At 48.8% G+C, this 25,694-nt stretch overlaps 2 protein-coding genes across 4 annotated transcripts in view; both read right to left on the bottom strand.

Annotated features, from left to right (window-relative positions):
* LOC149325594 (protein RCC2 homolog) overlaps window positions 1–25,694 on the bottom strand; it is a 71,574-nt gene that overhangs the window by 33,908 nt on the left and 11,972 nt on the right. The gene's annotated exons all lie outside the window — the stretch shown is intronic.
* Window positions 1–25,694, bottom strand: part of LOC149325595 (uncharacterized) — a 49,224-nt gene extending 23,530 nt beyond the window's left edge. The window contains exon 1 of the mRNA XM_089563721.1: window positions 1–25,694. This exon is cut by the window's left edge and continues 23,530 nt beyond it. The gene's annotated coding sequence lies outside the window, so the exon portion shown is untranslated.

The following is a 25,694-nucleotide window of genomic DNA, read 5'->3' as shown; positions in this document are numbered from 1 at the left end:
ACCAGAGATTTTTGTCTGAATAATCAAAAGTGCACCTTAGCATGACCCAAGAGTAAACGCAATTTCCTCTATCAATACCTGTGCATACAAATAGTATTTTGGACCTATTTATCTATGCAGAAGTAGCTAAATACGTTAACAGAACAAAAAATATGGGTGAAAGGCAGTAATAACTTTGTCTACTCAAGTCTGGTCGAAAAAATTTGCAAATAATGGACTGGTTTCACAAGGGAAACACTTCAAGGGATGAAAAAAAGGTCTGAATCATCCGAATTTCAAAACGTCGAATGGCTAAAAAAAAAAAGCTTGTTGAAACTGTTTCACACTGCAGCAAATTTAACTGATGAAAAAACAGGCAGTGGTCGTCCGCTTTTAAATGAAAAATTGCGCAGCAATGACGGTTTCTCGCAATTCTGTGATTTTTAGTGCATGCACACTTTGGGAAAGCAGGGCGATGGAGTGGTAGTGGAGTTTCCTCCCACGTGGCAGTGTCCATGTAAGGACACGAACAGCTCGTAATGAACGCACGTTAACAACGCGAGGGAAACGCACATTTGCACCGGAATGGTGAGACACCTTCTAAGAGGAAAAATATACCAGCGCACAGCTGTGCTCAGTTTGCAGACACATGTCCGACAGCCGCAATCGTCGTGGGCTGGTAGCGAAGCTCAGAAAACGAAACTATGCCACTGAGGGGCAGCTCCAACCAACACAGCCCCCCTCTGGGCTGTGCCGGAGCCAACTGGCAGGAGGGGTCGGATTTTCAGTTCATGTGGTGCTTCAAACCTGATTCACCCGACCTCGGTCGCTGCTCTTTCGAGCACCGGGCTCGAAATTTGGTTAATTTCAAAATTTGGCTTAAATTTGACTAATTCATAAAATTTCTGAATTTAAAAGAAATAATGGTACAAATCAAGTGGCTTTAAAATGCATTGAAAATATAGCCAGCCTTTGAAATCTGTTTGAAATAATCAAAAGTACGAATGATCAGAGTTTGAATTATCGCAAGTCTACTGTATCCTGTAAATAGTAAATAGACTGGGCACGGCGGACCACACGGAAAACTGGCTCTAAGCATGCCTCCCCTTCTGCTTATCCAGGTTCTGCTGCTGGGCTTCGCCGATGAAAACGACACATGCTACAACCCCACCCGCTTGCCAATATCAACTGATACAACTTTCACCGATCCCCCTGCCGGCCACTTCGGTTGGGGAGTGACGTCATCCTCAACAACAGGTATAAAGGCAGATCCCCAGCGCTTCAACTTCACTGGGCACGGCGGACCACACGGAAAACTGGCTCTAAGCATGCCTCCCCTTCTGCTTATCCAGGTTCTGCTGCTGGGCTTCGCCGATGAAAACGACACATGCTACAACGACACCCGCTTGCCAATATCAACTGATACAACTTTCACCGATCCCCCTGCCGGCCACTTCGGTTGGGGAGTGACGTCATCCTCAACAACCGGTATAAAGGCAGATCCCCAGCGCTTCGACTTCACTGGGCACGGCGGACCACACGGAAAACTGGCTCTAAGCATGCCTCCCCTTCTGCTTATCCAGGTTCTGCTGCTGGGCTTCGCCGATGAAAACGACACATGCTACAACCACACCCGCTTGCCAATATCAACTGATACAACTTTCACCGATCCCCCTGCCGGCCACTTCGGTTGGGGAGTGACGTCATCCTCAACAACCGGTATAAAGGCAGATCCCCAGCGCTTCGACTTCACTGGGCACGGCGGACCACACGGAAAACTGGCTCTAAGCATGCCTCCCCTTCTGCTTATCCAGGTTCTGCTGCTGGGCTTCGCCGATGAAAACGACACATGCTACAACCACACCCGCTTGCCAATATCAACTGATACAACTTTCACCGATCCCCCTGCCGGCCACTTCGGTTGGGGAGTGACGTCATCCTCAACAACAGGTATAAAGGCAGATCCCCAGCGCTTCGACTTCACTGGGCACGGCGGACCACACGGAAAACTGGCTCTAAGCATGCCTCCCCTTCTGCTTATCCAGGTTCTGCTGCTGGGCTTCGCCGATGAAAACGACACATGCTACAACCACACCCGCTTGCCAATATCAACTGATACAACTTTCACCGATCCCCCTGCTGGCCACTTCGGTTGGGGAGTGACGTCATCCTCAACAACAGGTATAAAGGCAGATCCCCAGCGCTTCAACTTCACTGGGCACGGCGGACCACACGGAAAAGTGGCTCTAAGCATGCCTCCCCTTCTGCTTATCCAGGTTCTGCTGCTGGGCTTCGCCGATGAAAACGACACATGCTACAACCACACCCGCTTGCCAATATCAACTGATGCAACTTTCACCGATCCCCCTGCCGGCCACTTCGGTTGGGGAGTGACGTCATCCTCAACAACAGGTATAAAGGCAGATCCCCAGCGCTTCGACTTCACTGGGCACGGCGGACCACACGGAAAACTGGCTCTAAGCATGCCTCCCCTTCTGCTTATCCAGGTTCTGCTGCTGGGCTTCGCCGATGAAAACGACACATGCTACAACCACACCCGCTTGCCAATATCAACTGATACAACTTTCACCGATCCCCCTGCCGGCCACTTCGGTTGGGGAGTGACGTCATCCTCAACAACAGGTATAAAGGCAGATCCCCAGCGCTTCAACTTCACTGGGCACGGCGGACCACACGGAAAACTGGCTCTAAGCATGCCTCCCCTTCTGCTTATCCAGGTTCTGCTGCTGGGCTTCGCCGATGAAAACGACACATGCTACAACCACACCCGATTGCCAATATCAACTGATACAACTTTCACCGATCCCCCTGCCGGCCACTTCGGTTGGGGAGTGACGTCATCCTCAACAACAGGTATAAAGGCAGATCCCCAGTGCTTCAACTTCACTGGGCACGGCGGACCACACGGAAAACTGGCTCTAAGCATGCCTCCCCTTCTGCTTATCCAGGTTCTGCTGCTGGGCTTCGCCGATGAAAACGACACATGCTACAACCACACCCGCTTGCCAATATCAACTGATACAACTTTCACCGATCCCCCTGCCGGCCACTTCGGTTGGGGAGTGACGTCATCCTCAACAACAGGTATAAAGGCAGATCCCCAGCGCTTCAACTTCACTGGGCACGGCGGACCACACGGAAAACTGGCTCTAAGCATGCCTCCCCTTCTGCTTATCCAGGTTCTGCTGCTGGGCTTCGCCGATGAAAACGACACATGCTACAACCACACCCGCTTGCCAATATCAACTGATACAACTTTCACCGATCCCCCTGCCGGCCACTTCGGTTGGGGAGTGACGTCATCCTCAACAACAGGTATAAAGGCAGATCCCCAGTGCTTCAACTTCACTGGGCACGGCGGACCACACGGAAAACTGGCTCTAAGCATGCCTCCCCTTCTGCTTATCCAGGTTCTGCTGCTGGGCTTCGCCGATGAAAACGACACATGCTACAACCACACCCGCTTGCCAATATCAACTGATGCAACTTTCACCGATCCCCCTGCCGGCCACTTCGGTTGGGGAGTGACGTCATCCTCAACAACAGGTATAAAGGCAGATCCCCAGCGCTTCGACTTCACTGGGCACGGCGGACCACACGGAAAACTGGCTCTAAGCATGCCTCCCCTTCTGCTTATCCAGGTTCTGCTGCTGGGCTTCGCCGATGAAAACGACACATGCTACAACCACACCCGCTTGCCAATATCAACTGATACAACTTTCACCGATCCCCCTGCCGGCCACTTCGGTTGGGGAGTGACGTCATCCTCAACAACAGGTATAAAGGCAGATCCCCAGCGCTTCAACTTCACTGGGCACGGCGGACCACACGGAAAACTGGCTCTAAGCATGCCTCCCCTTCTGCTTATCCAGGTTCTGCTGCTGGGCTTCGCCGATGAAAACGACACATGCTACAACCACACCCGCTTGCCAATATCAACTGATACAACTTTCACCGATCCCCCTGCCGGCCACTTCGGTTGGGGAGTGACGTCATCCTCAACAACAGGTATAAAGGCAGATCCCCAGTGCTTCAACTTCACTGGGCACGGCGGACCACACGGAAAACTGGCTCTAAGCATGCCTCCCCTTCTGCTTATCCAGGTTCTGCTGCTGGGCTTCGCCGATGAAAACGACACATGCTACAACCACACCCGCTTGCCAATATCAACTGATACAACTTTCACCGATCCCCCTGCCGGCCACTTCGGTTGGGGAGTGACGTCATCCTCAACAACCGGTATAAAGGCAGATCCCCAGCGCTTCGACTTCACTGGGCACGGCGGACCACACGGAACACTGGCTCTAAGCATGCCTCCCCTTCTGCTTATCCAGGTTGGTTGCTGCTCCTCATGTAGAAGCGATAACCGTGTGTTGCTGGTCCTGCCGTTGCCCCGGCGTTTGATGTGCATTGCTTATGAATGCTTAATTGTGTGCAAACTGCTTTTATGCGGTGATGTAGAAAGCAACCCTGTTCAGGAAATGTTCCGATAAAATCATGCAATCCCAAACCATCAAACAGCAGGAAATTTCGGAACTGAAAACTTTCCAAAGTAAGCTAGATATATCTCTCAGCTCCTTAGCAACTAGACTAGATCGCATAGAACATCTGTTTGACGACTTCAAGCCCGGTATTGAACCACTTGCTTCAATCGAACAGCATATGAATTCGATAGAGCAGTCATTTTCCAAGCAACATCAAAAGCTCACTGACCTGGAGGATCGCAGTCGTCGCTTGAATTTGATAATACATGGCATAATAGAAGATACCTCTGAAACTGAAGAGGAACTCAAAAATAAGGTGATTTCTGAGGTCTTTGAAAAACACCTTGGTGTCTCAATGTCTTCCATTGCCTGTATACATAGAATAGGAAAAGCAAACAACTCAAACCATCCTGTAATCGTATTCTTTCAAGATTTTAATGAAAAAAAGGTCCTGTATGCAAATGTTAGTAAACTTAAAGGTTCGGCCTTTTCCATACAAAATGATTATTCTAAGGAGACACTAAGAAAACGAAAATTGCTCTGGGAATCTTGCAAGGCCGAAAGGAAGGATGGAAAGAAGGCTTATCTCGTTCATGACAAGCTCAAAATCGGCAACAGCACGTACGCTTGGAACGATTCAACTGAACAACGGATTAGCCTTTCTCCTCTCCCTTCTAGTAAGTCTGATTGACAGACCACCTTAGATAACCCAGCTCTTTGTGACCTTGTTATCTTAAACATAAATGCCCAAAGCATAGTGAACAAGGCAACTTCCCTTGAGATCGCTCTGTTTACTCATAGCCCTGATATAGTTGTTATTACCGAGACTTGGCTTCACTGTGATATCACTAATGATTGCATCTTTCCTCCACCATACACTGTATTTAGGTGTGATAGGGCGTCACGAGGAGGTGGCGTAGCCATTTTACTAAAACCGAATGTTTCCGCTATAGTTCTAAATTCACCAGAAAACCATGAAAGCCTTGCTCTGAAAATCACGTATCGTGGCTACACTTTCATCTTATGTGCACTGTATAGGCCCCCTAATTCAGACCTGGACTATATGCATAAGCTGCAGGATTTTTTGTTCAACTACAGGAATAAAAATTTGATTCTTGCAGGGGATTTCAATCTGCCATTCATAAACTGGTCTAACGAAAACCTTGGGTGCTCTGAAAATGCTGACGCTTTCTATGGTATAATGTTGTCCCACGACCTTCAGCAAATAGTCACCTAACCAACTAAAATGCATGGTTCTACTGAGTCAATCTTAGATTTAGTATTCATAAACCGCTCTTTTTGTGATTACACAGTATCTGTTCATGACGGGATATCTGATCACAAGTTAGTAGTCGCATCTTTACCTGTAGTCCATGGACGTATAGAAAAAGCAAAGCATAAGAACGTAAAAGATTATTCAAAAGCACTAGATGAATCCACCCTTGATTATTTAGAATTGGCTTATGAAAGCTTTGAGGGAACCAGTGTCACACAGTTATGGAACACGTTCAAGGAACACTGTAAATATTGTATCAATAACTTCATACCCGATGAGAAGAAGCGCTTAAAGGAAGCAAATCCCTGGATAAATCGGCACATCATTCACCTAAAACGAAGGCTCAAACGGCTGAAAAAAACTAAGAACTCCAGTTCTAGTCAGTTAGCTATTTTAGCAGAAGAGCTTTCTTCTAGCATTAAATCAGCAAAAAAACATTATTTTACAGAAAGTAATAAACCAAATCACTGTGCATAACAACGTGATTACGTGTCCTCAATCGATTGCAACGCATTTCAATGCCTACTTTCATTCTGTGTTTTCTAAAGAAAGTGCCAATGAACATGTATTTGACCTTCCGCCTGAAGAATCAATCCTACGAAGGCGTTGTTGAATCCCTACTCCGGTTAGATACCAAAAGTTCACATGGTCCAGACGACATACCAAACGCCTTCTTACGCCGTTATGCTGAATCATTAGCTCATTTCTTAACAAAAATTTTTTGTTTATCCTTATCGTCTTTTTCATTGCCCCCCGACTGGCTAACAGCCAGAGTTGGGCCTCTGCATAAAAAGGGGGACCGCGCGTGTTTAGGCAATTACCGTCAGATTTCTTTGACGAGTACCTGTTGCAAACTAATCGAACACATTATCGCTAACCACATACTTGAAATATTAAACTCTAAATGATGCTTGTCTCCATTTCAACACGGCTTCAGGAAAGGTTTTTCAACTGTCACGCAGTTGGTTACTGCTATCCATAACTTTAGTTCCGTATTAGATAAATCAGGACAACTGGACATAATTTTTTTAGACTTCAGCAAAGCGTTTGATAAAGTTCCCCATAATAAACTTGCTGAAAAACTGAAATTAATAGGCGTGCCCTTGACCTTAGTAAACTGGATTGCTTCCTACCTACAAAATCGAACACAGTTTGTGGATATTGGTGGCATCTCTTCCACGTTACTTCCAGTGACATCTGGCGTGCCCCAAGGAAGTGTACTAGGTCCACTGTTATTTTTAGTCTATGTAAACGACAGTGTGTGTTCCGTTGATAGAAATGTTAAAATTGGTTTATTTGCCGATTTGCTGTACACCCCTGACCAGATATTATTGAATGATGCCTTCCGCGAAATTGTGGCCTGGTGTGACAGATCAGGAATGGTCTTCAATTCTGATAAGACTGAGGTTTTGCGCATGACAAGAAAGAAACAGCAGCCTATCCACTTTAGTTACTCTGCTTGCGGCACTACTATCTCGGAAGTAGAAAAATACAAATATTTAGGAGTTTTAATAAATTCGCAGCTTAACTGGAGCGACCATATTGATTACATCTGTTCATCTGCATTAAAAAAACTTGGATTTTTGAAACACAAGCTCAAAGGAGCACCCAGTCACGTTAAGCTATTAGCATATACCGTATTTACCCAATTCCAACGCGCACCTTTTTTCGGGGAAAATACGTCTCAAAATCGCATGCGCGTTGGATTCGAGTGCAAACCGAAACTGCCCCATAGCTGCCCATCGTCATCGCCATTATACGATGTGGGAGCTCACTAACTGCTGGAAACATGGGAGCACGTTTGCTCGTCGTTTTCTGCGTCGCAGGAGCCGTTTTCAACCGGTGTGGCGCTTGTCATTGGTCGCGTGCTCAGCGACCACGGACCGCGTTCACGACGACGGTATCCCGTCCGACGGTATCCCGCGGGCGGACGCCTCATCACTGCCGTTGCACGATCAAGATACGCGGATCGAAGAATATGTTGATGAAACAACGGTTGTCGGAAACGCGTCATTTCGGCGGTAAAGTTCCAAAAACGATGAGACTCCTTTCTGTTTTGCGGCCGACAGAGATTACATCGTCCGCAGGCGGGGCAAGCCGCGCCGCTGACGAGGTCGTGCATCATGCCGATCTCACAGATAACAGCGCTCCCGCGCCCGTTTTTACAGTCGAAGATCTTTATCTTTCGCTCAGACGCACTGATGAAGTCATGGATGCTCCGCAAGAAGCATCGCCGTTGCCGCAGTTACGCCTAGCACAGACGAACCTCCCGTAACCGGAGCTCTCCGCTTGCGCTTGGGGCGTCTTCCTTTATACTGATGCTTTGTCAGGAAATTGCGTGAGCGAAAATCTCGTTTCTCAGTCACATCCATAGCGGAGATAGGAGAAAAACCCGGGCAGAAGCGTTGGTTCACGTCTCGGTGGCGGCAGAACGAAGAAAGAGCGTCTGCGCCTGACCGTGCGGTGGAATGCTCGTAGCCAATGGAACGGCTCCGATCGTACCACGTGATTTGAAGGGCCAGTCGCGACCAAATCCTACTGAACTACAGACCTGCACATTTGGCGGGGTCCTATGGAGCAGCGTGCGCCAACTTTCGTTAGCTTATTGGCCGTTGAGGGCGCTCGGTTGACCTGTTCGTCTGCTGTCATCATCATCATCGTTTGCCTATTTGCGCAAGATATTTAATACATTTGTTTCGTCTTCTTCTGCTATCTTCCCATAAACGATAAAAATATCCACAATAATGAGTTTTTTCGCTCTGGATGAGTACAAAAAACGTCTTTCTTTTTATCCGCTTTCTTTTCGTCAGCACCACCATGCCTAGCATAGATAAATGGATGTTAATGATTACGTGGACAAACGACGAAACTGCCTTCTTTGAAATAAAATGATGGAGGAGGCCATCTTGTTCAACAGGTATAATGTAGCGCCACGCTTCCCGTAGTTCCCTAGCGGCAAAAGGCATGAACTAGAACATGCGCGCTGGAGCAGTGCCAAATGTGCAGGTCTGTAGTTCAGTAGGTCTTGGTCGCGACGCTCGACTCGGGCGGGAAACGATCTTTTTTTTTGTATTTTTATCAAGAATGCGCCGCTGCCGAAGTGGCTTCTCGTAGACCAGTCGTAGACGATGGGTAGGCCTACTTCCCCGCGAATATTCAAGAGCGGGCGACGCCGTGGAGCGAAATGCCGCGTTCCCGAAATTCGGTCAAATTCGCACTTTCGCGAGCCACCACGAGTGCTTTAATAGTATTCTTTACTAACTTCCCATTGATTATTGGCTTTGATTTTTTTACACATAAAAGAAGAGGCTTGGGGGAATACAAAACGCAAGAAAATACAAAATCGACTTTATCGAAAAAAATCGCGGTTTTTTCACCCGCATCTCCCCTTAAAATATAAAAACGGTTGCAAATTATTTTCATTCGTGGAAGTCACATGCACGTTAGAAGCGGGGCTTGTAGTTTTTTTTTTTTCATTACTGATATCGGGCGCGCGTTAGAATCGGGGCTTGAAAATTTTTTTTTTTTTTGGTGCCGTAAATTGGGTGCGCGTTGGAATCGGGGGCGCGTTGGAATTGGGTAAATACGGTAACTCTCTTATTCGGCCCAAACTTGAGTATGCGGCTATAGTGTGGGATCCGTACACCAAAAAAGGTGCGCTTCATTTACAATAAATTCAAGAGAACTGATTCCCCATCAGCTTTAATGGCCTCCAACGAAATCAAACCTCTTCATATCAGACGGAAAATTGCTCGATTAATGTTTCTTCATTCACTCATCCAGGGAAAGTTTGGAATTTCTTCTTCACCTTATGTTACACCTTCGACTACACGAAAAACCCGTCACCAACATTCCCATGCCCTAACACCATATTTTGCAAAAACAAACTCGTTTAAATACTCTTACTTTCCGCGCACAATAAACGATTGGAATGCACTGCACGAACAGATCGTATCAAGTGATAATTTTGAAAATAATCTTAGAAATGAATTCTTGTGTGCTGATTGATGTGTAGTGTATTTCCTTTGAATTGTGTATTTCCTCATTTGTGTCATGTGTAAACCTTTTGCCTATGTAATAACTTATGGCGTTTGTAATTATGCCTTATCTGCCCTTCCTGCTTGGACCACATGAGGTCTGCAGTATTATGTAAATAAAAAAATAAAATAAAATAGTTCTATAACAGCTCCCATGCAGATGTGTGATGAGTCCCCTCCAGTCAACCAATTTCTGTCAGCTAATATTCCCCGGATCTGAAAAGTTCAGGTACGAGCAGAAGGAGGTCACCACACACTTCCCCATCACAAGAGCAGCTGCAGGATTGTTTTAAAGCGAAAGCTTTACTACTTGCACTTTCAACCTTTGCCATGGCGCGGCGGTGCCACCTTTAGTTGACCTCTGTGTGACGTCATGTGCGACATCACGCCGAAGAGAAGGGCGACCGACTCGCGCCGTCGCAAGCCGTGGCGGTGCCACCACCGGCGCCTAGCTCCTGCGCTCTCCGCTAGGAGCACAACAGGTGCTTTGTGATGTCACGCCGAAGAGAAGGGCGACCGAATCGCGCCGTCGCAAGCCGTGGCGGTGCCACCACCGGCGCCTAGCTCCTGCGCTCTCCGCTAGGAGCACAACAGGTGCTTTGTGATGTCACGCCGAAGAGAAGGGCGACCGAATCGCGCCGTCGCAAGCCGCGATGGTGCCACCACTGGTGCCTAACCCCTGCGCTCTCCGCTAGGAGCGCGATTGTGGCGTTACGCTGAAGAGATTAGGCTCGACTCACGTCACTAGAAAGCAGTAGCTGTGCCAACCACCAGCGGCTTAATTGCTTCGTGATCTCGTGCCGTCCGTGTGTGACGGCGGTGCACATGAACGTTGGCCTGACTGGACTGGATTGTACTGGACTGGATTGGGTTGGATTACATTAGATTACATTGGATTGGATTGTATAACAGATGCATCGCCACAAGTCTTACCACAAGCACCACCACTAGCTACACTACCAGCTGAACCATGGCGTAGGTACGGATATTGCTTTCGCAATTACCGGGCTTAACCAAGCTAAGCCACAGCGAATTTTTTAGGCAATCTTCGCATGATCACACAGATATTTAGAGCACAAAAACATTGGCTGTTGCCTGTGCTCATAACTGCACAAGTTGCAAGTTCACCTTAGAGGGATTGCAGGTACAGTGAAAGCTCGTTAATTCAGCCCCCGTTAATTCGGCAAATCGGATAATTCGACGTGCATGTGAGGTCCCTACAATTATACATAGGAGCCTATGGGGCAAAACTCGTTAATTCGAACTAATTTTGCTCTGCGTCAGTTAATTCTATTTCACTCCGCAGCCTGCCCAGTTGGTGCACCGAGTAGAGCAAAAAGGAAAAAGACGGCGCTACTGTACGACTGGCAGGCCATCCATATGGTCATCGTCATCAGCAGCGTGAGAGAGGGCAAGGGAAGCGAGGTTAGCGGCGACCAAAGCGTCTTTCTGTGTGCTTTGTTGTGTTGCAGCAGTCGTGTTGGTGTTGTCCGCATAACCCTATCAACAGCAAGTCCCGTTTTGGCGTGTGTTGTCGTTTCCACGTGTTCTTGCCGCTGCTGCGATTGCAGTTATTTAACCGTAAGGCAGCGCCTGTTTTGGTAGTTGCACACTTTGCCAGCGTGTTTACTGTGCTGCTTTCGAGTGGGTAGCGCGCAGTGCCTGCACGCCTCAGCTTTGCAGGGGTGGAACTGACAAACCGGGCCTTGGAGCAGGTTTGGAGCAGGCAAAATAGAGGGCAAGGGCGGTACTTGCAACACAGTTGCAAGTACCGCCCTGTGTCGTCTTCTTTCTCTGTCCCGTGTCCGCTGCGGTGTCTAGCTCCTTCATGTCTCACCAACTGGCCTACACATCTACCCTCCTAAGCAAAATAGAGTTATGGAGCAGTTTGGGAGCACCTAAAATGTGGATTTATCAATATTAAACTAGCACAAACTGCACTTCACAGCAGTATAGACCTTACACATACACAACGAGCCATTTGATCTATAAAACTTGCAAAATGTGTTGCCACTCCCAGCTACTTCCTCCTCAAAATACATTGTGCATTCATAATACTTAACTCTACCAAAGTATCCCCAGTAGTTCTATCAAACACTCCAGCTTGTACTATGATGGTAGCACTGACAGCACACAGAAAAACTTGAAACAGCCTGTCCTCTAGTTTTCTGTATGCTGTCTTAATGCTACATTCACCATTTAAACAGTACGTCTGACCAACTGGTCCCTCAATACACATACAGCAGCTGCCTGGAAATACATGTAGAAACAACTGGAATGAGCAGCCATAGGTCTAAAGTCTAGTATATGCACACAACACACTGCTGGTGCCTGGCTGTATGTACAGTAAAACCTCGCTTGCCCGGATCTCGATAACTCGGAAATTTGGTTAACTCGGACACGCACCGCAGTCCCGGCAAAAATGTGTGTAGTTCAATGGTGTTAAATGCTTGTTAACTCGGCAGCATTTAGCCGCGTATCAGTTTACTCTGACAAACCCGGCGAGAGCTATCGCAACGTCCATACTCGGCAGCCCGAATGTTCAAACACCCCTAACCGACGACGAAGCCGGTGTCACGGCTGAGTGCGAGACGCCCCGCCAAGAAAGGAAAAGAAGATAGAAAGTATGGCACGCAGCGGACGAAGCAGACGTAGCCGCTGGGGAGGGAAGCAGACGGTGCAAAGTGCGCGCGTTTGCGCGGAAGCAATAATCGTTTGCCCGGAGACCGAAGAAAGCAGAGAACCAGACGGCGTGGGCACGCAGCTCCGGGGACCGCAAGTGCGTGTCAATCCACGGCCGCGAAGATACATGGGCGCAACGCACCCGCGGGGCGAGGAGGACGGTGTGCCACAGCGTCCCCTCCGTGCGGCCGCCCCGAGAGGAGACAAAGGGACTCGAGTTTTGACGCCGGTGAAGGAAACACGCTCTGAGGTTGCCCTCCCAGGCCGACGCATCCCGGCAACGATCCGGACCGTCGTGACGCTCCTTCGGCTACGCACCGCAGGCCCCGGCGAGGTCTCCTCTAGCGACATTCCTGATCCACCTTAAGTACCGATTGTACTGTTTTCATTATCATTCATTCGATTTCTACATGGACTCAAAAGACTCTAATTAGAACTATTTGATGTTGTTCTTAAAACCACCTGCGCGTGGGAACTCTGCCTGATTGTTGCATGTTTATCTATGTGATGTAACCCTGTGTTTTTTTAGTTTTGTAGTTGATCGTGATTGTTGCAGTAAACATTGTTTTTGGAGACGTACACCTCTCTGGTTTTTTTTACTCACGTCCTAGACAGACAGTGACAGCCGGCGCAGCCGAGGAGAGCCACACAAACCGAAACAAGACGAGAAACGGCCGCAGGACACGAGAGATGGGATGATGATAGTGAGAGAGCGATCAGTGGCCAGGTGGCGCTAGCCACCATCCAGCAACCACTAAAAGTTGCAGAGACGACGGGACGGCTTGCTAGGCTTACTTTGTCACCGGATCTATGCGCGTGCTGCCCTGCCCATTCGACCCACGCTACGCCTGCGCTGCAGCTGTGTTCTTTTGCGAGTGTGTGAAAAGCCGTGTTGTGTGCGGACTCGTGCCGTTGCGTTCGACCTCTGGTGTGTGCTGTCACTGCCGCCACGTCTACGCCGACGCTGCAGCTGCTTTCTTTGAGTTGCGAGTGTGACAAGACGCATTGCGCGCAGACTGGTGCGTGTTGTCTCTGCCGTCACACTTTGCTGTTATGGCGGCCGCCCCCCCCAGCGAAACGGCAACAGCAGCCGGCCAATAATTTGGAAACGAAGGTTAAGATATTAAAGGAGGTCGGTGAAGGCGTTTCTTGGCAAGAGATAATGAAAAAGTATGAGATCAAGCGGAGCACATTGAGTGACTACGTGAAAAACAAAAAAAATTCTCGAAGCATTTGACAGCGGCAAGTTCACCGGAGCAAGAAAAAGGCTCAGGACGGCAGCGCATCCGGCGTTAGAAAATGCGTTGCTATGATGGATCGCAGATATGCGCAGCGGCCGCTGATCTGTCAGCAGGCTGAGAGATACGCAGCGAAAATGAACGTTTACTCTTTCAGTGCATCTGAAGGATGGTTCGCACGCTTTAAAGAAAGACATGGGTTGGTCTTCAGGAACGTATGTGGTGAGAAGGCAGCGGTAGATGAATGTTGCATCACTGATTGGAAGTCGACCGAGCTTCCCCGGTACCTGGCTCGTTATGAACCTGCCAACATCTTCAACGCCGATGAAATGGCACTTTTTTTCAAGGCCTTGCCGAACAAAACGATCACGTTCAAGGGTGACCCGTGCGTTGGAGGCAAGAGGAGCAAAGAAAGGATAACTGTGCTCCTTGCCACAAATATGTTGGGCACGGAGCGCCTACCACTTGTCGTGATAGGCAAAGCGAATCACCCTAGGTGCTTTAAGAACGTTTGACGCCTGCCTGTAGAATACAAAGCTAACAGAAAGGCATGGATGACCGTGGATATTTTTTAAAAACTTGCTTGCGGCAGCTTGACCGCCGCTTCTCTGCCAAAAACCGCAAGGTTCTGTTTGTCGTGGACAACTGCAGCGCACACACCAATGTGACAGGGCTGGAATGCATCGAGCTTGCATTCCTGCCGCCAAACACGACGGCTGCTCTACAGCCGCTGGACCAGGGCATCATGCAGCACGTGAAGACGAAGTACAGATGGCATGTGATGGAAAGGATGCTGTTCTGCAAGGAGGCTGAGCGAGAATATGACATAAACCTCTTCAGCATGGTCCACATCTTAGCCCATGTCTGGAGCAACACGTTGGCGGAGGTCATTGCGAACTCCTTCAGGCACAGTGGGTTTGTCTGCCCTGACGACTGTGATGTAGATGTGCCTCCCGAGGACGCTGAAAGGATGGGTGACGAAGTGACGGATGACAGGAGCTTGGAGTTTCTCCTGCCTGCCGACTAAATTGCCATTGACGATGGTGTTGCTGTGGCTGGCCAGCTGACTGACGATGACATCATATCGGAAGTGCTCGGTGTAGAGGAGAATAAGTGTTCCGATGATGACAATTCAGATCAGCCGCCGCGACGTCGCACTGTGCAGGAGGCCGCCGAGGCTCTCGCCGTTCTAGAGGAATTCTGCGTACTAGAATCCCGTGACAGTGAGCGTGCGAACCATCCCCTGATGGGGTTGAAAAAAATCATTTTAGCGCAGATGCCGGCGACGAAACAAACCAAAATAACGCAGTTTTTCAAGCAATAAAGGTATGTTCATGCTGCGTACATTTCTTTCTCGTTTTCTTGGTACATTCGATAATCCGGAATTCGGTTAACTCGAACATTTATCAAAGTCCCGTGAGATCCGGGTTAACGAGGTTTACTGTATAGACAAGCCCTGTACGAATATGTTTGCAACTTCCTTCATTGCACGTTACCAAATATTAATAAACTGAGATAAATAACAGAAGAACAGTTGAAGAGAGGAGATTTTTAAAGCGAGAGGAGATTTTTAGGCTAGTCAAAACCTCGCTTCGCATGAGCCGGAAGCCAGATTTGCCACTTCGGCGCATGCGCGAAACTGAGCGACGTCACGCACGGCGCCGCTGCCTCCGTCGCCTGACCTTTCACCGCCGCCACGCGCTACTGCACATGTGCACCGCCACTTCTCCTCCTCACCACCGTTTGACCTTTCGCCGCAGCCGTGCACAGTGCCCATTTGAAAGGAGGGGTATATAAGGCACGCTTGCCCACAGAACGGGCAAACGCTGCCACGCGTCATCGTTTGACGTTCGCCGCAAGCAAGTGTTTATCACGGATCACTGCAGCTTTTTGCTTCGAGATATCCAGGCTTAACCTTAGCTACGCCCCAGCCAATTTTTTGCACACTGTCAACCACTGTACAAAGTCAATTTTAAATTGCCTTCTTATGTTGCATCAGAGTGGAATCAACTTCTCCCAGACGTACAAGGATGTTTGGTAGATTGCCGTTTGCTTCCTCCAGAAGCACAAACCGCAGTCGTGGCCCAGTTGTGTTGAGCGCCCATCTCGGCTGTGGGAGGTGGTTGGTTCGAAACCCACTGCCGGACACCCACCAGTAAAAATGGATACAAGCGATTCCCGGCCTGGCGCCTGGCTTTCTTTAGGGGTGTGCGTATGGGAGAGGCTCCGTAAAACCCGCTGCGCCCCTCGCGGGCCAAGCCCAGTTTCGAACGACCCGCAGCCTGCAAAAGTTGGCCAACGCAGTTCGAGCGCACGCCCTAGCACAACGGCCTTTCCCTTATACGTGAGGAAGCCCTTCCACAGGGAAAAACTCCCTCAGCGCATACACACTGTCGCCTGCACTGATCCGCTGGCTCAGCAGCATGCTGGGGTGCCCTGGCGCGCACGCTGCACGGTGTGATTGCGCGGGCTAGCTTCTAGCCCGATGTTTCTGTCGTACACTTCTTTCTTGAACTCTGCGGCAATATGCAGTTTCTAGACTGTGACGAAAACAGAGAATGATAAAAGCGGTTGGAAACAACCGCCGCAGCGCACATGGGTTGTAATTTCACCCTCACCACTTCTTGGTTCGCTCCTGTCAGTTTAACAGCACTGAGTAAAGCAAAATAGTATTTACTTTTCACCATTTCTCAATTTTCTGTGTCTCTGCGCAAAATCACAGTTGCCGTCGTTCACTGCACATGTATGATGCGTCGCACTACGCTGACTATGCACGCAGACAGGCACGGACGCGCCTCCGCCACGCTAGCTGGCGCCACTGGCCGCTGATGCGAGCTTCAGGGGTGCGTTCAGCCAAAAGCCAAGCACAACACTCACAGGCAAACAGAAACCGAAACTGTCAGTAGTCTTTCTGCGCGGCGCAGAGTGGCGCCAGAAACTATTCAAGGCGCAATCTGCCGTCCATGGACCAGGATGGCGCAGGGAAATCCTTATGGCGGGCCATGGTGCAAATGGCGCAGCAATTCCACCCCTGCCTTTGTGTCCTGCTGCGATGGCGACACAGCGACGAAAGTAGAAATACTGATGTGATGGACAAGTATGGTGTTAAAAGGACCACCTTGGCCACCTATGTAAAGATTGAAAGCAGCATTATGGAGAGTGAAGCCTACAGTGAGGCCTACCTCCCTGTGAGTGGGACACTCATTTGTGACCTGGCCGAAAGGTTTGCCACGAAAATGAACGTTGAGGAGTTCAAAGCTTCTGAAGGTTGGCTTGCTCGTTTCAGAAGCCGTTACAATCTGACTTTTATGAGTGTGTGTGGCGAAAGGGCTTCTGTGGACAAAGATGTCTTTGAGGAGTGGCTCCGTGAACACCTGGCTGCATTCGACGCTCGGAATGTACCGTATTTACTCGCATAATAGGCGCACTTTTTTTCCAGAAAATCCGGCTCAAAGTTCGGGGTGCGCCTATTACGCGGGGTAAAATTTCCGGAAATTTTTCGACTCGCGAAATTGAACATACCGCATAAACGCACCCGTGTACGGGCCGCATCCTGTTTTCCCGAAGGAAATAATAAAAAAAAAATATCAGTGTAAGGGCCCAGCCAAGCTTTCCACGATCCATGCGGGAATAGCCTTCGAAATGCACGCGCCGTGGCCTCCGCGATCAGCTCCGGCTGCAAGCAACGCGCGCTTGGTCGCGGAGGCCGCACACGCGCATCCAGGTGCCGCGCACGGATGGCGCCCAAGGTCAAGCTTATCATCATCATCAACTTTTTCTCCCCTATCTATATCGACATCAGCATCACCAGCTCGTTTTTTTCACGGCTGTCAAGGGGCCGGTTTCTGTCGTAGCGTCTTAGTTCATCGTAGTTGTGACTTTCTTGCGCTGCCGCCGAGCGTTGATATTTTAGCGCAACGGACAAGCGCCTTAATAGCTACACGGCTGGGAGTTAGATCTCGAACACGGCAAGCGTGCGGCAGGCCGGAAATTTGATGTGGACGAGAAGTGCGGCAGTTGCGACTGCGGCGTGCCTAAATTTTCGTATGCGACTCCTATCGCCGCGGTTTTCGGGGTCCTAAGTTGGGAAGGTTTCTGGCTGATGAAGCTTTCCAAACAGACGTTTAAAGTGAGCATCCCTGAAAACTGTGTGCGGCTGTTCCACGCTATGTCGTTGTACGTGCTGTGGGTCCGCAGCAGCTGCGACGGCAGCAGCACTAGTGAGGACTAGTAGTCAGTTCAGCAAAAACTTTGTTAAAATAAAGATTGGGGGGCGGGGGGCGGCGAGGCGTCGGCTTGCAATCGTGTAAATACAGTATTGATCACAGTGCCAAGTTCGGGGTGCGCCTATTATGCGCGGAAAAAAATAAATCTGATTTTTTGCGCCCAAACTAGGGGTGCGCCTATTATGCGCGGAAAAAAATAAATCTGATTTTTTGCGCCCAAACTAGGGGTGCGCCTATTATGCGAGTAAATACGGTATTCAACGCCGAGAAGCTGCATTCGACGCTCGGAATGTATTCAATGCCGACAAGACAGCGTTGTTTTTTAAGGCACTCCCTGAAAAAACTATCACCTTCAACGATGACCCCTGCACAGCAGGCAAAAGAAGTAAAGAAAGGGTTACTGTGCTTATTGCCGCCAACACGATGGGAACAGAGCGTCTGTCTGCTGCTCCTAGTCGTCTGAAAGGCACAGAAGCCGAGATGCTTAAAGAATGCGAGGCACCTTGCAGTTGCAGATATCAAGCCAACAGGAAGGCTTGGATGACAACCAGCACATTCCAATCATGGCTTCATCAGCTGGAAAAACGGAAGGTCCTCATGGTTGTGGACAATTGCAGTGCTCACTGCAAGGTTTCAGGCCTGGAATGGACAAAGCGTGTGTTCCTCCCGCCAAATGCAAGCACAGCCCTTCAGCCCAGGGCGTAATACAACATTTAAAATGCAAGTACAGGACACACGTCTTGCAACGCATGCTTCTGTGTATGGAAGCTGGGAAAAAAATATGATATTACGCCCCTTAGCGCTTTGAACACTTGCTCACGAATGGGCCCACACTCCTGTGCAACCGAACTGCTGTGCAGAGGAACTGCCGACCGAAGCAGCTGACTCAGCTGCAACCACAGAATATGACAGCTGTTTCGAGAGTGTCTTGCCTTATGAAGTGCGGCCTGCTGATTATGTGTCGATTGATGATGGTTTTACCGTTGCCAGTCAGCTGACCGAGGACGAAATAATTGAAGAAGTGACAGGCGCTGACAACAATGATTCGTCGCAAGGTGACGATTGTGAGCAGTTGCCCCAAATGCCGAAGCGCACGGTGAAAGAAGCCGCAGAAGCCTTGTCCGTGCGGGAGGACTTCTGTGAACAAATCCCTGACAGTGTGTGTGCCGCGGAGCACCTGGCAGCTGTTAGAGCTATCGTAGCTGCTCAAATTCGCCCTAAAAAGCAGACGATAACAGATTTCTTTGCCAAATAAAAGTACGTCCTGTGGCAGCAAATGTTTTTTGTTTTTCATTCGATATTTCGACATTCGGATAATTCGACAATTCTTCGCGGTCCCGTCAGTGTCGAATTAACGAGCTCTTACTGTAGCAACCTCACTGGCCCTGAGCAAACTTTATCCAACCCTCAATTCTCCGTAGGTACCATGGCTCAGAACAAGCTTAAAAAAAATTACCGACGACACTTTGGAAGTTCTAAAGTGTGCTTGGCGAAAGCCTTGTGGTCAACCCACTGCCGCTTCCCCGAACAAGGCTGCCGCATACTTTGCACTGCGCTTACTGAAGCAGTTCATTCACAGCTCGTTGGTTCCATCATGTGGCACTTCGGCAAAGGACGAAGTCGGAAGAGTTGCAGACATTGCAGACAGTCGTCACTGTTCTTCGTTCAACTGCTGCTACTTGTTGAGAGAGAGAGAAAGTGTGTTTACACGCACTGCCTGTCGCACACTGTCGGCTGCAGCTCACACGTCTGCACCCTCCGTGGGCCTGCCGAAAAGGCCCACTGCAACATTGGGCCCATCTGATGGCTCGTCGCCGTCTTTTTCATTTTTGCAGAAAGCGTTAGCAGTTCAGAATTTCCGATGCCCGCCAGCCATCGTAGCAGGTTAGCCGAGTGGCTATCAATGTGACATGCCAGAATGGCGATGGACGCACTTTTGCCTGGCAGATGACGCTTTCCGACATCCAATCTGGAGTCGACATACATCACATGTGATGCAAAAGCATCTACACGCGCACACATTTTGACCACTCGACAGTTTTCCTGCTAAAAACAGATAGTAGAAAGATGTAGCTTTCAAAACAAGACCCTACTACATGAAGCCATTAGTACTGCTGAAAGCGATGTTGAACCTCATGATTCGGGAGGCACTTTCATAAGCCAGAAAGGTCCCATTACTCACTTTACTCACAGATATCTGAACAAGTACTCTTCGGAAGAAACTAATGAGGTACTTTAGAGCTTACAGATTGTGATAAAAATGCTTTTTACTATCCGAACCTCATTAATATTTGGGAATTGCAAATTTCTAGTCCATCTCAGCTCGCAGCTGTTGCATTTCTGAATGGCACTCACTACCTTGTGATGATTTCTCTGCAGTGACATAAGTGCCACAGAAGGTGTGATTGCTGCGTGTGCAGGGAAGAGCACTTGCACTTCGGCTAGAGAATATGACGCACACTGACATGTCAGCATGGAGCTCCGCTCTCCACCAGTGGGGCGAGGCCTCGTGGGGGGGGGGCATACATCCGCATCTCATCCCATCAGGAGTTTCCCTCCTGCCCTAGCATGGGTAAACGTTCGGCCGTAACCGTGCTGGTGAGTTCGACGTCCTCGATTTCTTAGCGTATATTGTTGCTAGCTGGTGTTATCGTTGTTGCACCAATAAATTCCTTGTATGTGTTATTTAGAGTGTCGTTCCTTTCTTGCCCCATAGAGCAAGGCCCGCCAGATCGGTGTACGCTTGGTAGCGCACGCGATCACGGGGTGGGGTGTGGCGGTATTGGCCGCAGTTGAGTGGGGTGAACGCATTTGCCCCCCCCCCATTACTACCCCACAAGTTACACCTCGCACCTACTACAGTGCTTAACTAGTCCTTCCCTCGCAGAACAGCCTGTCAGCATGTGCTAGAGTGTAGATAAAGCCAGTCTGCCGACAGCCATCCAGAGCCACTGTGGCTGCTGTACACTGCTATGGATGTGCAGGCAAATACAACAGCAGGCACACTTGCCTCCTGCGGTTATTGTTTTGTGGTGACCACCTTCATCCTACACAGTCTCTTGGAACCTGGGCAGGTGGGACAGTCTAGCCACCGTGTCTCGCACAATGCGGCTTGCATGCTATCCCTCGTGGCCATCGCTTTGCAACAATGCCGTGAGGCTGCAGCACGGCAAATCCAACACACGAGGGCTGTCTCATCGAAAGTGCTCCAGGTGTCACGAGAAAGGGCTCGTGCCCGCATTGTGAGCTATCTTGAGGCCTTTTGCCAGCAGCGCAGTGTGCATGCTCCTCTGGATCTGGCCACCTCCCAGTGCCTGACATCCACTGAGCTCATTTGCCAGGTAAGCATCAAGTCCATACTGCCATTCGTACCGTATTTGCTCACATTCTTCAAATTAAGGCTTCAAAAAGGGGGCGCTCAAATTATGCAAACTTTTGAGAACATGAGGCAGCACTGCACTTCGCTGCAGCCAGGCAACACAGCAAATCTGCCAAGACATTGCAACCACTGCAAAGACTGCACCCCTCTGTTCGCCAATGTCAAAACCATCGGCCGCGGCAAAATGCAGATAGAACGAGAAATCTTAGAAGCCTTCAAAATCAAGCAGTTAGGAGCTGAATGCGTCAGCGACAGCTCTGTTGGGTTCCCAGCAAAAGAGTACAGTTTCACGAATGGGACGTAGGTTGCCACATGCAATCTTCGGTCGCTTAATCAATTTTGTGTTTGCTGTTTTGTTAACGTTTGCGGTTGCTCTCGCGCATATGCGCCCTGTTCTGATGTTGGCGATTCACCAAGTAAAGAATTTTCAGTTGTGTTTCCAGCGTTTTCCTGAGTACTTCTCCTTGTGAACGCGTCCTTTCCGCTGGTTTTCTACTTACCATGCACCAACTGGCCCAACAAGCTACGCTTCTTCAATATTTGAGAACATGTGCTAAAAAACTTCAGCAAGCTCATAACGCCCAATATACACTGCATACCGCCAAACTCACTCCAAATATAAGACATGCCCCCGACCTGCCCCACCTTATACAGTTCACCGCATGATGGCATGACGCACGCCCAGCTCAAAGCCCGCTGGGCGTGCACTGCAAAGCCCAACAATACAATCGCAAATGGTCAAGCACTGTTGACCAATATGATACAACACTGACAGCTTGTCTTATTCAAGCTAGCAGGCAGGGGCAAACAGAGATAAAATGAGGCCCTCGCATGCAGTCTGGCTGACTAGTAACAAACCAAGCAGCCAATGGTCCGGCAGTTCCACCGCAAGGGGGAGGTCTGCGACTGCGAATAGCCGTGTGGCTATTAAGGTGCTTGCCCGCTGTGCTACAATAGCAATGCTCGGCGGCAGCACACGAAAGCCACAACACGCTACCACAGATCCTGGGCCTTTGACAGGCACAAAAAACTGGAGCTGGTGATACTGATGCTGATGTTTAGAGCAAAAGCTCACAGCGAAGGAAAAAGTTGATGATGATGATGATGGCCCATGACCTCCGGCGCCATCCGTGGGCGGCACCTGGAAGTGCCTGTGTGTGGCCTCTATGATTTAAGCGACGTTGCGCGCAGCCGGAGCTGATCGAGGAGGCCAATTCGAAGGCTATTCCCATCTGGGTCGTGGAAAGTTCAGGGGCAGCCCTTACATGGATCTTTCTTTTTTTTTTTAAATATTTCCTTCAGGAAAAGAGGGTATGGCCCGTACACAGGTGCATTCACGCGGCAAGTTCCATTTCGCGAGTCGAAAATTTCCGGAAATTTACCCTGCGCAATAGGTGCACCCTGAACATTGAGCTGGTTTTTTAGAAAAAAAAAAAAAGTGCGCCTATTATGCGAGTAAATATGGTAATTACTCACTGGCATCCACCCAAGCGCAGCTGACAGCAACAAAGGAAAGCTACTTGGCTTCCACACAAACTTTGTAGTTAATGGGGGACACCCCTCTTGAGAACTATATTTTCTTTATTTATGGACAGATTTATACCAAATTTTCATTGTTTGTTCATTTTCATGTGCTGATTCTAAAACTGCAAACGGTTTCGTCCTGCAGCAGCAAGTGTTAGATTTGTCATGGAAAGTATGTCTTTTGTTTGGAGGAAGCTTGGTTCATTAACATAACTTGTGGAGAAGATTACATTTATAAATGATCTAGAGTCACCAAGGAGTGCGGTAAGGTATAAATGAGCATTCAAGGACGACTTGGACGAAAGTTACAGCTGGTCAAACTTGACAGAGAAAAACCTCATTTTGATGACTGAGACAAAAGATTTATTTTCAAAATCTTCCCAAGGAAGCAGTGGTTTAAAGTTAGCATTACTGCACAATTTGTGCATTTATTTTTCTAAAAAAAAAAAAAAATTGTACTAATAGCTGATATAGCACTGGAGATATCGCTCCTCCAAAATTCTGAATGTGCCAGAATTGCAGTTTTGAGAAATCGGAGAAAAACATTTTTGGCATATTTTTGTGGCACCAAGGGTAGATGTCGACACAATTGCGCTTGCAACAAGGAAATTGCCGGCGAACAGATGGCATGGTCTGGAGGCTGGAACCCGAGACCAGTGCCTCTGCACTGCGCCCTACCCCAAGTTGTGGCTGGCTCACGATTGAACCTAACAACAACGCTGTGATCACAGCCAGCCCCTAACAAACGACGTCAAAACACTGAGAAGCAAGTTTATTTTGTCAAGGTTTCGGATTGGATGGATGCATAGGAGCGCCCCTTTTGCAACGGGGTGGTGGCCACCATGCTCAGCTTTTTTTTTATTTTTGTTCAACTGTGTTGTTAATTCTCATTAAGATTCACTATCTTCTTTCACTACGGTTTCCTACACTTCTAACCTGATGTCACCTTTCTGCTTTTCAGCCACCAATCTTCCAATCGCTTTTTGATAACTTCCACTACAGATTTATATCTACATGACCATTATTATCTCTAAACCCTAGGGCCTCGGGAAGAGTGACTGTGCCTGCATCGACATCTGGATGGATACTATCACATTTGAGTACGAGGTGTTAAATTGTTTCCACAGATCTACCACACACAGCATATGTGTCGTCATCTTCATTAAATTTCTTTTTGTAGCTGCGCGTTCTAAGACACCCTGGCCTAGCTTCAAAGAGTAGGGCACTGCCTCTTGAGTTATCATAGAAAAATTCTTTCCTGCTCTGCCTTTTCCAGTACCGATACAGTTCTACACTATGTTTCTTTTCCATTGAATTAATCCAATTTTCAACTTCCGCGTGTTTAACCTGTCGTTTAATGCTCTTTCTTTCTCCATCCTCGTGTCTGGCATACTTACTGGTTAGTTTCCTAGTTCTTTTCAATGCTCTTTCCGTATGAGTATTTAAATACCTTAGCTGCCCACCTGTTATCGTCCAATTTCCTCAGGCATTCTTCATATATAGTATTTTACTCTTAAATTTCGCACTTTGCGGGACGTCGTTTCGCGGCCGCTGCTGCCGCCGTGCCACCAGCTTTGCCGGGAAGCTCGATCTATCGTGCCGTTGCTGGCTGTCAACGGAAGCTGCTTAGGTATCGCTTCTTCATCTGCACAGTTACAATTATGCTGTCTGTATGCAGCAGGAATCGCCCTGATCCCTCCTCGCAGTGGCGCTAAGCACCGCCGGCGACGTCGTTATCGGGTCATCGCAAAGCGTCGGCGCTTCATCACTGATTGTAGATAACGGGATGCGATGATGCAGCGCACCCAACACGCTTCTGAGCTCTACCTTCCGCTCCCTCAACCCTCGGTGTCACGCTAAGCACCGCCAGTTACGGCGTTGTCGCTGAATGTAGACACCAGGATGCGACAATACAGTTCCCAGCGCGCCTCGGATCTCAACCGTTCGTTCCCTTTTAGATCTTTTAACCTAAGACTTGCGTAAATTGAAATAGTTCGCACTTAGCGCTCAACGAACCTGACTTCACCGTGACAGTGGGACTGCCCGACTCACTCAAAATGGCGACTTTTGGTTGGTCGACGTCAACCAACCAAAAGTCGCCATTTTGGTCCCGTGATTTTGAGAACCAATAGCAGAGCGCGTTTTGCCCAATTTTGTTTCTTTGCTTACCGCTTCTAGGGCTTGCTCATAGTTGCCAACCAGAATATGGGAATAGCATGAACAGAGAGAGACCTTTCAAATGAAACCAAAGTGGCGCTGGCAGAGCGCATATTTCTCGAACTGCGGGCAGTCAAAGTTCGGTGCGATTAGACCTCAATTTAAAGGGCCGCGCATGCAGTTTCACGTCTTTGGAACGCTATAATGCATGAATTAGGCGGTACTTTTCAACTAAAATTCGTAGATAGCTGCGCAATGACCTCAGGATCGTGAAAATGAAAAGATCGAAAATACGATTTTTGACCAATTTTTGGCCGCAAAGAGCCGTGTCCCCCTCTTAAAAAAAAAAATTCGTCCTGGTCGGGGATTCGAACCCAGGACCACCAGTTCACCAGAGCAGTCACTCAACGAACTGAGTTAACCAGGACGGCTACCATACGGTAGGGAGAGATCGAGTTGAGTATTAACTCGAAGTGGGATCAAAGTTGTACAAATGTCAAGACGAATCCCGCAAGGTGGAGTAGATTCGTAATATAATATTTCCTTAACTCTGAAGCTTCTGTGGAAACTGTACAGGCTTCTTTTGCAGTCACTGGCTGCCCTTGGTTGGACACCAACCTCATTACAAATACAGGCAAAAAATTAGGGGTAAGCAAATTATGCATGTAAACACGGTACTTTTTTTCGCCCA

The sequence above is a fragment of the Amblyomma mixtum genome, chromosome 10 (genome assembly GCF_055824585.1).
Source record: "Amblyomma mixtum isolate Tamu chromosome 10, ASM5582458v1, whole genome shotgun sequence".
Taxonomy (NCBI): Eukaryota; Metazoa; Arthropoda; class Arachnida; order Ixodida; family Ixodidae; genus Amblyomma; species Amblyomma mixtum.
The sequence above is the reverse complement of the archived record's forward strand: the minus strand, read 5'-3'. Positions and strand labels throughout refer to the sequence as shown.